Source organism: Colobus angolensis, unplaced genomic scaffold (assembly GCF_000951035.1).
Source record: "Colobus angolensis palliatus isolate OR3802 unplaced genomic scaffold, Cang.pa_1.0 Scaffold92, whole genome shotgun sequence".
In the NCBI taxonomy this organism is placed as follows: Eukaryota; Metazoa; Chordata; class Mammalia; order Primates; family Cercopithecidae; genus Colobus; species Colobus angolensis.
The window spans coordinates 4,735,976-4,748,603 of record NW_012123154.1 but is presented as its reverse complement, the minus strand read 5'-3'; positions in this window follow the sequence as shown (position 1 = coordinate 4,748,603).

Below are 12,628 nucleotides of genomic sequence, written 5' to 3'. Positions count from 1 at the left end.
CACACACACATACACACACACACACACACACACGAGAGAGAGAGAGAGAGAGACATAGAGAGAGAGTAAATCATGTCTCTACTGAAATCCCATTGATGTTTGTCCATAATGTGTATCTCTGAACAAACAATTTTTGTTGAAACTCATCAAAAAATTTGGACAATAGTTTTATAGGTGTAGTCATTACCACTATTTTGATCAAAACTGTTACAAAATTCAACACTAAAGTATAATCATAAGGGGCTTAGAAGAGTAACATCTTCATAACAATAAAATTCAGAATTGCCAATTCTCCCTTCTCTTCAATGCAGTCCATTATGACATTAATATCAGTTTATATAGATACTCCTTTATCCTTTTTTCAAGAGGAGCAGATAATATGTTAGTCACATACATAAACTATGTACCATCTCAAGATGGATTTGAATTATGTTAATGTTAGATGTCATAAAAAGAAAGAATTATTGTCCAAAATAATAATTACCTCTAAGTCGGTCATTTTATTTCTCTTTACATTTTATCATTTTAAAATTTATACATTTCCATTGTTAAAATATAAGGGAATACCCACACATGAATTTTATAATAGCATATATGTGCATGATATGTATGTGTAGACATGTATGCGTACCTACATATATGTGTAGGTATGTAAGTGCATGTGTTCACATTCACATATGTATTTATATCTAGTGCATATATGTTTAAGTATGTGTGTATATGTACACACTTACATACACACAGCCATGTGCCACATAACAATATTTCAGTCAATGACAGACTGCATATAGGACAGTGGTCTCATAAGATTATAATAGAGCTGAAAAATTCCTGTCACCTGGTGACATCATAGCCATCATAACATATTACTCAGAGCCATGCATAGCCAGCACAACACGTTACTCAATGTCTGTGGTGATGCTGGTGTAAACAAACCTACTGCCATTCTAAATGTACAAAAAAGTTCAGCACTTACAATCATGTGCAATACATAATACTTGATAATGATAATAAGTGACTATGTTACTGATTTTTATACTTACAATACTTTTCATCATTATTTTAGAATATTCCCCTTTTATTTATGAAACAACAAAAGGTAACTGAAAAACAGCCTCAGGCAGGTCCTTCAGGAGGTATCCAGAAGAAGGCATTGCCATCCCAGGAGATGACACCTCCATGCTTGTTATCCTACCTGAAGACCTGCCAGTGGGACAAGATGTAATATGGAGGGGGAAGAAAGTGATATTGATAATCCTTGCCCTGTGTAGGCCTAGCTGATATGTGTGTTTGGGTTTTAGTTTTGAACAAAACAGTTTAGAAAGTTAAAAATATTAATTTGGAAGTTAAAAATCTTTTAGAATAAGGATATAAAGAAGGAAATATCTTTGTACAGTTGTTTGTGTTTTCAGCTAAGCATAATTTATTATTATAAAATACCCCCCAAATTTAAAAAAAGTGAAAAGTATAAAAGTTATAAAGTTAGAGTAAGTGAAAGTTAGTTTATTATTGAAGAAAGATTTTTAATAAATTTAATGTAAGCTAAGTGTACAGTGTTTATAAAAGCTAGAGTAGTGTACAGTAATGTCCTAGACTTCACATTTGCTCACCACTCACTCACTAATTTACCCAGAGCAATTTCCAGTCCTGCAAGATCCGTTCAGGTTAAGTTCCCTATGCAGGTGTATCTTTTTTATCTTTTATAATATATTTTTACTGTACTTTTTCTATGTTTAGATATACAAATACTTACCTTTGTGTTACCACTGCCTACAGCATTTAGTATAGTAGCATGCTATCCAGGTTGGTAACCTAGAAACAATAGGCTATATCATATATCCTAGGCATGTGGTAGGCTATATAATCTAGGTTTGTGAAGTACATTCTGTTGTGTTCACACTGTGACAAAATCACCTAATAACACATTTCTCATAATATATCCCCATTGCTAAGCAACATGTGACTGTATACACACACACGCACATGTATTTCACTTCATCATATTTTAAAGGTGGTATTAAAGATAACTAGGCTAAAAATCAAAATCAAATCATCAAATTTTCACATGACATAACAATATTTAAACACTTTCAAGACAACTGGTATAAGAACCATTGAAAACAATATTTTATAAGAACACTTTTTGTATATAATAACCAATAAAACTCCCAAGTAACTATTTTATATACAGATGCTACATCCAGGGCTTCTCTGTCCCCTGTGCCCCAGGGTCTAAGTCCCAGCTGTGATTATGCTGCCACTGAGGCCATCTACCTTACCCCCTGAGGCTGAGTTATGGTTATAACCCATCATCACCAGGACCACACTGCCACTAAGCCTTTCTCCCAGTAACCAGGTCTCTCTCCTCAGTCTGTCATCCCTGGGCCCATACCACTGCAGTATGCTATCCCCTCAGGGCCTCAGACCCTACCTTTGTAGGTGATCTGCATGTGCACACCAGATCTGATGTCACAAAGAATCCACTTGGCTAGAACTTCCCACATAGGGTGGAAAGAGAAAAGGATCCCAGTAGCCCTCACCACTGAGGACCCCAACATCCCTACCCACTAATGCCATTGCAGGCACCTACAGCCTTTCCTGCCAAGGATCCCTGCAGTCTTCACAGACATTGACCTCCACTGATGGAGCTGCATGGAGATCATGTTGCTGCACCTCACGTTGCTGCACCTTACCTCAAGGCAGAGATTCTGCACCCCAGCAGCTAATGATCTCATAGCTACCCACTGGTGGAAGACTTTGACAACTGAATCTAGTTCAAAAAGGCTGCAAGAGGTGATTGTTCTCTCAAATGTAAAGAAATAAATGAAAGGCAATTAGTGACAAACAAACAAACAAAAAGGAAGGAAATATTATGCTACCCAAAAAATAATTTTCCAGTAAGTGTCCTTGGAGTAATAATGGAAATCTATGAATTACCGGAGAAAGAATTAAAAAATAATTATTTCAAGAAGTCTAAGCAAGATACAAAAGAACACAGATAGGTGGCTAAATGAAATCAATAAGGCAAAACAGCAACAGACTGAGAAGCTCAAAGAGATAGAAATCATAAAAATGAATCAAACAGAAATTCTGAAACTGAAGAACACAATGACTGAAACGAAAAAAAAATGCAATAAAGAGCATCAATAGTTAAGCAGAAGAAAGAAACTGTGACCTCAAGGACACATCTTTTGAAATTATTCAGAGGAGAAACTAATATAAGAATAAAAAAGAGTAAAGAAAGCCTACAGGACTTATAGGATATCATCAAGTAAACCAGCAAGTGCCTTAGAAGTAACCAAGAAAGAGAAAAGAGCGAGAATCAGAAAATGTATTTAAAGAAATAATGGCTAAAAATTTCCTAAATCTTGGTAATGACATGAATATTCATACCCATGTAGCTCAAATGTTCTCAAACAGATTTAATCCCAAGGGAACTTCAATGAGGCAATTAATCAAATTGTCAAAAGTCAAAGACAGAGAATTTTGAAAGCAGCAAATGAAAAACAACATGCCACATACAAGGAAACATCCATAAATTTATCAGTAGATTTCTCCAAAGAAACCTTGAATCCTAAGAGAAAGTGAGATGATATATTCCAAGATCTGAAAGCAAAAAATAAACAAGCAAACAAACAAAACTTCTCATCAAGAATACTTTATCCAGCAAAGTTGTCCTTCAGCCATGAAGGAGAGATAAAAGATCTTCCCAGGCAAACAAAAGTTGAGGGAGTTTGACATCACAGGACCTGTTTTACAGGAAACAGTTAAGGGAGTCCTTCATGCTGAAATTAAACGATACTATTTAGTAATATGAAAACATAGGAAAGTATAAAATATGCTGGTGGAGGTAAATATATAGTCAAATTCAGAATACTCTAATACTGAAATGGTGAATGTAAATCACTTTTAAGGACAATAGAAAGGTTAAAAGACAAAAGCACTGAAAATAACTATAGCATCACTGAATATAAAATTTTTTAAAAATAATAACTACAGTTACACTATTCGGTTGATTCTAACACCATATTAAGTATATGTCAATTGTGGCACCAATAATATAAATAGGGGTTAGGAAAGAGAAAAGCAAAAGTGTAGAGAATTTGTATGCTATAGCTTCATTCCACATTATTAACAAAAAAATATGCAAGCCATGAAAATACAGATATCTCTGTAATCCCAGCACTTTGGGAGGCTTAGGAGGATTGCTTGAGCTTAGGAATTCAAAACCATCCTGGGGAACATGGCAAAACCCCATCACAGATGGGTGTGATGGCATGTGCCTGTATACAGTTCCAACTACTCAGGAGGCTGAGGTGCGAGGATCACCTGAGCTCAAAAGGTTAAAGCTGCAGTGAGCCATGATGGTGCCACTGTACTACAGCCTGGGTGACAGAGTGAAACCCTCTCTCAAAAAAAATAATGATCAATAAAATAAAATAGAAATACCAAAGGCCATTATAATAATGTATATTAAATGATTTAACTAATGAAAATAAAAAAAACATAATTTAGGTGCTAATTTGATCAATTTTACTGAAAATAGTGTTTAAAACCTGTTAGATCACTTCCCTTATTTTAACTCAAATGATCAAAGAATGTTTGACTAATTATATTAAATAGCTTTTTGCTGTAGGATCAGGGTATGGCACACTCAACAAGGTGACCAATGAATTACAATTCCTAAAAGGTGAGAAATAATACCTTGACAAATTTCTTAGCTTATCAACTTACACAATTACAAACATCAGGTCAACACTGGGTGCAGAATTCAGCCCATGATTTTACTAACAAAGATTAAAACACTGATTATCAGAATCTTTGTGCTTTGTAGTTGCAGCAAGGCAATGACAGCAAGACTTTGCTGACCTTTAGGATGGAGAATCACCTTAACCAATCATGGTGCAGCTTACAGGAACTCAGTGAACTGGGAGATTTTGTCCTATTTGAGTTCACTTTATTATTCTGGGCCTTTTGCTGATTTGAAGGCTAATGCTCAACTGATCAGGCTTTCAACTCAATTTGAAACAATAAATAAAAGAGAACAGGCACTCTCATTTCTTTATATGCTTTATTTCATCATTCAGTGAGGACCTCAGCTGACTGAAAAACTATGTGCTTTTGTTTCTCTTCTTTTAATGTCTCTGATTCTTGTATCCAAACTTGATATTATACCTGAAAATAAGAGCCAAATAGTACGCACAATGATTGTAGATTTCCTGGTTTTCATAACAAAGGTAGGAAAACAAAATATAGGAAGCCTAACAAGTCTCAGAGCTAAGTTAAATGGTTTAAGTTCGGTAATAACACAAAATTGGTAGCATTTTGCTTTGTGTATATGAAAAAGTTCAGCTCTTTTGAGCAACAGTTAGAAGATACATTTTTTAAATGAACATTTTCCTCTACTTTCCTCTGGTGATTGTCCTCTACTTAGCAACCAGCCTGCTTGAGAGAGTAGTTTCCATTCACTGCCTTCAACTCCTCACTTTCCATTCCTCAACCTATGACATTTTGGCTTCCACTTTCATTAGAAGCTTTTATCTATCAGGGATATTTGTACTTTTTTTCAACTAATCTGATGATTCCTGTTCATTCTTACCTGAACTGGAATATGACATCTCTGTAAGATATAGCTCCTGTGGTCGAAATACACACTGTTCCCCAGCATCACCCCAGCCAAAATGTACATGTTGTAATACTAGCACCCCCGATGGTATTAGGGGGGCCTTTTTTCCTCCAATGATGCAAGATATGTTTGTTTGTTTGTTTATTATACTTTATGTTCTAGGGTACATGTGCACAACATGCAGGTTTGTTACATAGGTGTACATGTGCCATGTTGGTGTGCTGCACCCATTAACTCGTCATTTACATTAGGTATTTCTCCCGATGCTGTCCCTCCCTCCTCTCCCGACCCCACAACAGGCCGTGGTGTGTGATGTTCCCCTTCCTGTGTCCAAGTGTTCTCATTGTTCAATTCCCAACTATGAGTTAGAATGTGCGGTGTTTGATTTTCTGTTCTTGCAATAGTTTGCTGAGAATGATGGTTTCCAGCTGCATCCATGTCCCTACAAAGGACAGGGACTCATCCTTTTTTATGGCTGCATAGTATTCCATGGTGTATATGTGCCACCTTTTCTTAATCCAGTCTATAATTGATGGACATTTGGGTTGGTTCCAAGTCTTTGCTACTGTGAATAGTGCCACAATAAACATACGTGTGTATATGTCTTTATAGCAGTATGATTTATAATCCTTTGGGTATATACCCAGTAATGGGATGGTTGGGTCAAATGGTATTTCTAGTTCTAGATCCTTGAGGAATCGCCATACTGTTTTCCACAATGGTTGAGCTAGTTTACAATCCCACCAACAGTGTAAAAGTGTTCCTATTTCTCTACATCATCTCCAGTACCTGTTGTTTCCTGACTTGTTAATGATTGCCATTCTAACTGGTGTGAGATGGTATCTCATTGTGGTTTTGATTAGCATTTCTCTGATGGCTAGTGATGATGAGCATTTTTTCATATGTCTGTTGGCTGCATAAATGTCTTCTTTTGAGAAGTGTTGGTACCAAAACAGAGATATAGACCAATGGAACAGAACAGAGCCCTCAGAAATAATACCACACATCTAGAACCATCTGATCTTTGATAAACCTGACAAAAACAAGAAATGTGGAAAGGATTCCCTATTTAATAAATAGTGCTGGGAAAACTGGCTAGCCATAAATACAAAGCTGAAGGTGGATCCCTTCCTTACACCTTATACAAAAATTAATTCAAGATGGATTAGAGACTTAAACGTTAGACCTAAAACCATAAAAACCCTAGAAGAAAACCTAGGTGGTACCGTTCAGGACACAGGCATGGGCAAGGACTTCACGTCTAAAACACCAAAAGCAATGGCAACAAAATCCAAAATTGACAAATGGGATCTAATTAAACTAAAGAGCCTCTGCACAGCAAAAGAAACTACCATCAGAGTGAACAGGCAACCTACAGAATGGGAGAAAATTTTTGCAATCTACTCATCCGACAAAGGGCTCATATCCTGAACCTACAGAGAACTCAAACAAATTTATAAGTAAAAAAACAAACAACCTCATCCAAAAGTGGGCAAAGGATATGAATAGAAGGGCCTTTTGAGAGGTGATTAGGTCATGAGGGAAGGCTCCTCATAAATGGGATTAATGCACTTATGAAAGAGGCTCCAGAGAGTTGCTTTGCTTTTTCTACCATTGAGGGCACTGTGAAAAGGAACCATTCTATGAATCAGAAAGTGGATCCTCACCAGTGTATCTGCTGGTGCCTTGATCTTGGACTTCCCAGCCTCCAAATCTGTGAGAAATCAATTTATGTTGTTATAAGCTACCTGTTTACGGTATTTTGTTATAGCAGTTTGAACAGATTAAGACAATTAACACTGTTACTCTTAACTTCTTAAAACCTTAATTTTTCTTAGAATCTGGGCAACCAAGTAGGCTCTTTCTTACCTTTATGATTGTTTCTCCCAAACCTTCCCTTTTGAACTTATTTTCTTTTACCTATTTGTTAAAAAGTTGATATTTGGCAGATTTACGCCCTTGAATCTGATCTTACGTACATCTTCCCTTCTACTCCTTGGCCTCTGTCTCCCTTCTCCTCCCTCCCTTCTCCGTCCATCTTTCCCTCCACTCTTTCTGGTGGATCTCATTCCTTTCTATCACCTCAATTATCTATGTATATCTATATGATGTATATGTATATGTATACACAAATACACACATACACACACATACGTATGTGTATATATATGAGAGAGAGAGAGAGAGAGAAAGTCCCACTCTGTCGCCAGGCTGGAGTGCAGTGGTGCGATCTCGGCTCACTGCAACCTCTGCTTCCTGGGTTCAAGCAATTCTCTTGCCTCAGCCTCCTAAGTGGCTGGGATTCCAGGTGCGTGCCACTACGCCTGGCTAATTTTTTGTATTTTTAATAGAGATGGGTTTTTTCCATGTTGGCAAGGCTAGTCTTGAATTCCTGAACTCAGGTGATCTGCCCGCCTCAACCTCCCACAGTGCTGGGATTATAGGCATGAGCCACCATACCTGGCCTATCTATGTATATATTAATAATAACACTATATCTATGTATAGAGAGTACAGGCGTTACCTACAACAGCAAATTCATATATTTCATGATTAACTAGGCATCTCTGTGTGGACTTTCCATGTTCAACTCCAAATCAATATATTTCAATATAATCTCATCTTTCCATACAACATCTCTTCTTTGATGTCCCTCATTGTAAACTGTTGTACCATTTATCAAGTCACATAAAACAGAAATCAGAGGATCATGTTTTACTCTTTGATCTCCTTCCAAAACCATTCAACTACTAACTTTGATTAATTCTTCTTCAATATTCCACTCTTGTCCATTAGCTATCCTTTATTCAGGACATCAGCATTTTTCACCTGCAATTTTGAAATGGCATCTAACCTTCTATTTTCTATGTCAGCCAGAATGAGGTTTTTAAACTTCAGAACAGTTCATGTCATTTTTCTGCCTAAAACTCTGTAGTAGTTTCATATTTTTTCTTGAAATCAAAATTTTTAGCTTTCTGGACTCCACACCTGTTATATGTTTCTCTTAAAGTCCAGACCAGCTTTTCCAATCCCATTCTCATTTCCCCAAATACCTTTGCCTTGCTCATCCTATGTCCTACTCATCCTTTTATCTATATTTAGAAATAACCGTGCCAAGAAATCTTCCCTAAAACCTGAGCCTAGGTCAGGGACTAGATTTGGTCTCATATTGTCCCAATATTACATTATCACATTAAATCTTAGTTGCCATTCCAGTAGAAAACAGACCTTTAAGATAAAGATTATACACCATACTTTAATGCCTAGCACATAGTAAGTACTCAATCAATATTTATTGACTGATTAAGTGGCCATCCAATGATAACTGGGGTGGGGCAATTATTTTACTTCATATGTGAGTGTCAGGTAAGACTGTATTTATTCAAAAAGATGTCCTTTTCTGTAGAGTTCTTTTTGTTGAAAATTTGAATTTAAATGTTGGTGCAACCTGCCAAATGACAGAAAGTTGGCAATGATGTAAGCTGCCTCAATTGAGACATATTATTTTGTATGAGCACTAACATTTAGAAAATTGAAATATCTTTCAGAAATCTTTTAATTAGGCAGTCTTTTTTGTTTACATATGATATTGCTCATCCTGTCACTAATAGAAATTAACTTGGATTTCATTTGGAATATACATTGATAATTATTCTTACTTCTCAGATAAATGCAGCAAAGGGTAGCAATGAAGAAGTTTCCTTTAAAATTGAAGTTGGTGCAACCCCCAAAACTCTGAACATTCATTACAGACCCATAAGTTACATCATTTCTAAAGTCTACAGCCAGGATTGAGTGCCTTGTTGGCTATTTTTTTACCTCCAAAGCACAAAGAAAGCCTCCTTTAGTCATGGTAAACTGGCACCTAACCTACAATCTTATATTGTCCTATTTATGGGGGATTTTTAAGTATTCACTGATAAACTCTGAGGATTTAACAAAGCCCATGGAACTGTTTCCAGAATTTTGTGTGTATGTGTGAGCATCTGGAGCAGGAACCGCACCATTGATTGGGCTTCTAAATGAATTCATAACTCCAAAGAAATGAACAGCCACTAGTAATAATTTTATAGGTAAAAGAAAAGGTAATGATTTGATAGGTAAAATAAAAGATTATAATAAACTTAAATATTTCCATCTGAGAAAACATTATCCTAGGAAGAGAGAAGATGTTAGACATTTGCTGAATCAGCTAAAATTGTTAAAATCTAATAAATAGTTGTATTTAATGTACTTTTCAGCATATCAAATTATAATCTAGAAATAATGGAAATAAGCAAAGTGCTTTTGGGATTTTAATTTTTATGTACAACTGAAGGCCACAGAAGTGACTCTTCCATATAGACTCTTGTTTGGTTTATTAGAACAAAAGTACTTCTAGAATACTGTAAGAATGCTCCTACTCAACCCTTAAGCGTAGCTTTCTTGCACCTTCTCCAGATAATGCCTTAAATTCACTTTTCACCTTATCTGCTAAGTGAATCCCTCATATGTTTTTAATCAATTTTCCATTCTCCTCTACCTTTGCAGACCTAATAGTCCATTTGTCTATATGGCCTCAGGTTCTTTGATTGAGTTAGAGTGTATTTAGAGTCTAGAGTCAAAAGAGCAAGAAAATTATTAAGGATGAAAAAGAAAAGCTCTCTGAAATACCCATTTGAAAACATGGATTAGCATCTGCTACTAAAAAATCATGCCTTAAATCTTGGAAAATTCCCTACACTTAAGAGAAAATACATAGATCTGCTAAAAAGTCCAGAATACCAAAATCTTCTCAAAAGAGAAATATCAATTTAAAATGATATTTTAAACAATTTTATTAGAATATTTCTTTTTCTTCCAAATAAATGCACAGAAAAGACCTTGAAATAAAACTATATTCTAGACATGATTGTGTTTAGGAGCTTTTTAGTTAGTAAGAGTCTAACACATTACTTTGGTTGGTTTTCAAGCAACAGCTTGGCTACACCTCAGCAAATATGGAAAAGTGAGTTTTAAGATAAAGATGACAGTAAGTACACACACTCTTCAGTTGGAGACAATTTCATTTTTCTAATCCTATTCTGAATGACTATCTCGGAACCCCAGTGTCATATCATGAAAGAGTCCTGGAAAGCTGCCTTCAAACTACCTCATGGTTTTCACTAACTTTTACACAGACAGCTTTGATCTTGTCCCGGAACTGCAATTAGATATTTTGCACTGCTCTTCTGAGTGCTCTGGTATAACTCTGATTCTGAGTCTAAGGAAAAACAAAAACAAAAACAAAACAAAATGCTGAAAATATGATAGATTTTTAGGGGAGAATAAAACAGGAGGGAAAAACAAACACAAAAATAAAGACCTAAAAAAAGAGTACCATGATCTAGGACTGATCTTGAATTTAATAAACCTGAGTTGGATCTGAGAACATCTCTGCTTAAGGAAGATTTGTTTTGTACAATATCCTTCTGCTTAACTTGGCAAGGAGTTCAAATCACGATGGCTTTGGAATGATCCTCTATTAACACTGATTATCTTTCTCTGTTGGATTTATTATGTCGCTTTTGTGATGACCCAGTGAGAAATTATATATTACTGTGCACATAAAAACAGGATTAGACCCAGTGCATAATAGAAAACAAGAGTTTGGGATGGTTAAACAAGATTATTGATTGATATAGCTGCTATTTAAATTCCTAGAACTTCATAGAAATGCAAAAAAAGAAAGTGGCATGCACTCTCCTAAAGGAAGGTTTTAAAGAAACATCAAACCTTATTTACAATATCCCAATAAACCACATTAGTCTGCAACCCAAAATTAAATGAGTTATTTTGAATGTAAAAATTATTTGGTCCATAAAGAACAAGGCACTAAAATTAATGCATTTGCTTTAAGCAGCAAGCAGGCTACATGTGCATGACAGAGGAGGGAACTAGGGATTGATTACGCATGGCATTTCAGAGACAGGTTTGGGTAGTCAGATTATAACACTCCTAAAAGTGTCCTTTTAAAATACACAAGTCAGTGAGTACTGCACACATATTCATACATTTACACAAATATCCAAATATACAAGGTAGATAGAATGATCTGGAGTCTGTTGACCTTCATACCGTACCCAAGTCCTTCAAATATTGATTCAGTTTAATCTTTCTTTACTGAAATGAAATATATACTCTATGTTACACTGTGGTCTGGTCTGTGGATGAGCTTTGTAAATTGAAATAATAAATTAAATACATTTTCTTTTAGTTAATGTTGTATATAATAGTAGCTTTTCTCCAGTGGAAGAACATATTAATACTCTGTGTAGCTTTGCACTTCTTTCTGAAGCTGAAAATGGCTTTTGGATATTTGAAAAATACTGACCACATTCTTCAATTCTTAAGGTTTTAAAGCATTTATCTAGAGTTTACTAATTCTGCTATATAAATGATGGCCTACCATTCCAGTTCATGCCCACTGAAAGACTGAAGAGAAAAACAGAATGCAGAAAAGTCCATTATACCAAACTATTTGCATTGTCACCTAAATAGAACCTAATACAAAGAGAAGAGACATCCTGATGCATGCTGCAGAGTTTTAAGCAAGTGACAACTGTTTTTTAACCCTACATTTCTCTTCCAGTTCTAGGAGAATAATGTTTTGCTAAGGCATTAATAAGGGACTAAAGACAATTTTAAACTACAAATAACTTAAATTTTTTTTTTAAATATAAAACCGCTAGTATCAGTTATCTTTTGCCCTTGTGTTGAATTAATGGAATTAAAGACTCAGAGAGAGAAGAAAGTAATGTAACTAAGGCAAACAGCTCCCAAATGTAGTCCTTAGATCAAATTGAAGAAAAATAAGGATGACGTCCTGAGATTTTTACAGTTAAATTTATTAATATGAAAGGAAACACCTTTAAAATGAGATTATGTCCATTTATTGCCTTCTGTGAAGATATTGCTACATTAATAAATGATAATGGTAGATGGAATTTTATATTTATTTTTATTTAAAACACTGAGAATACT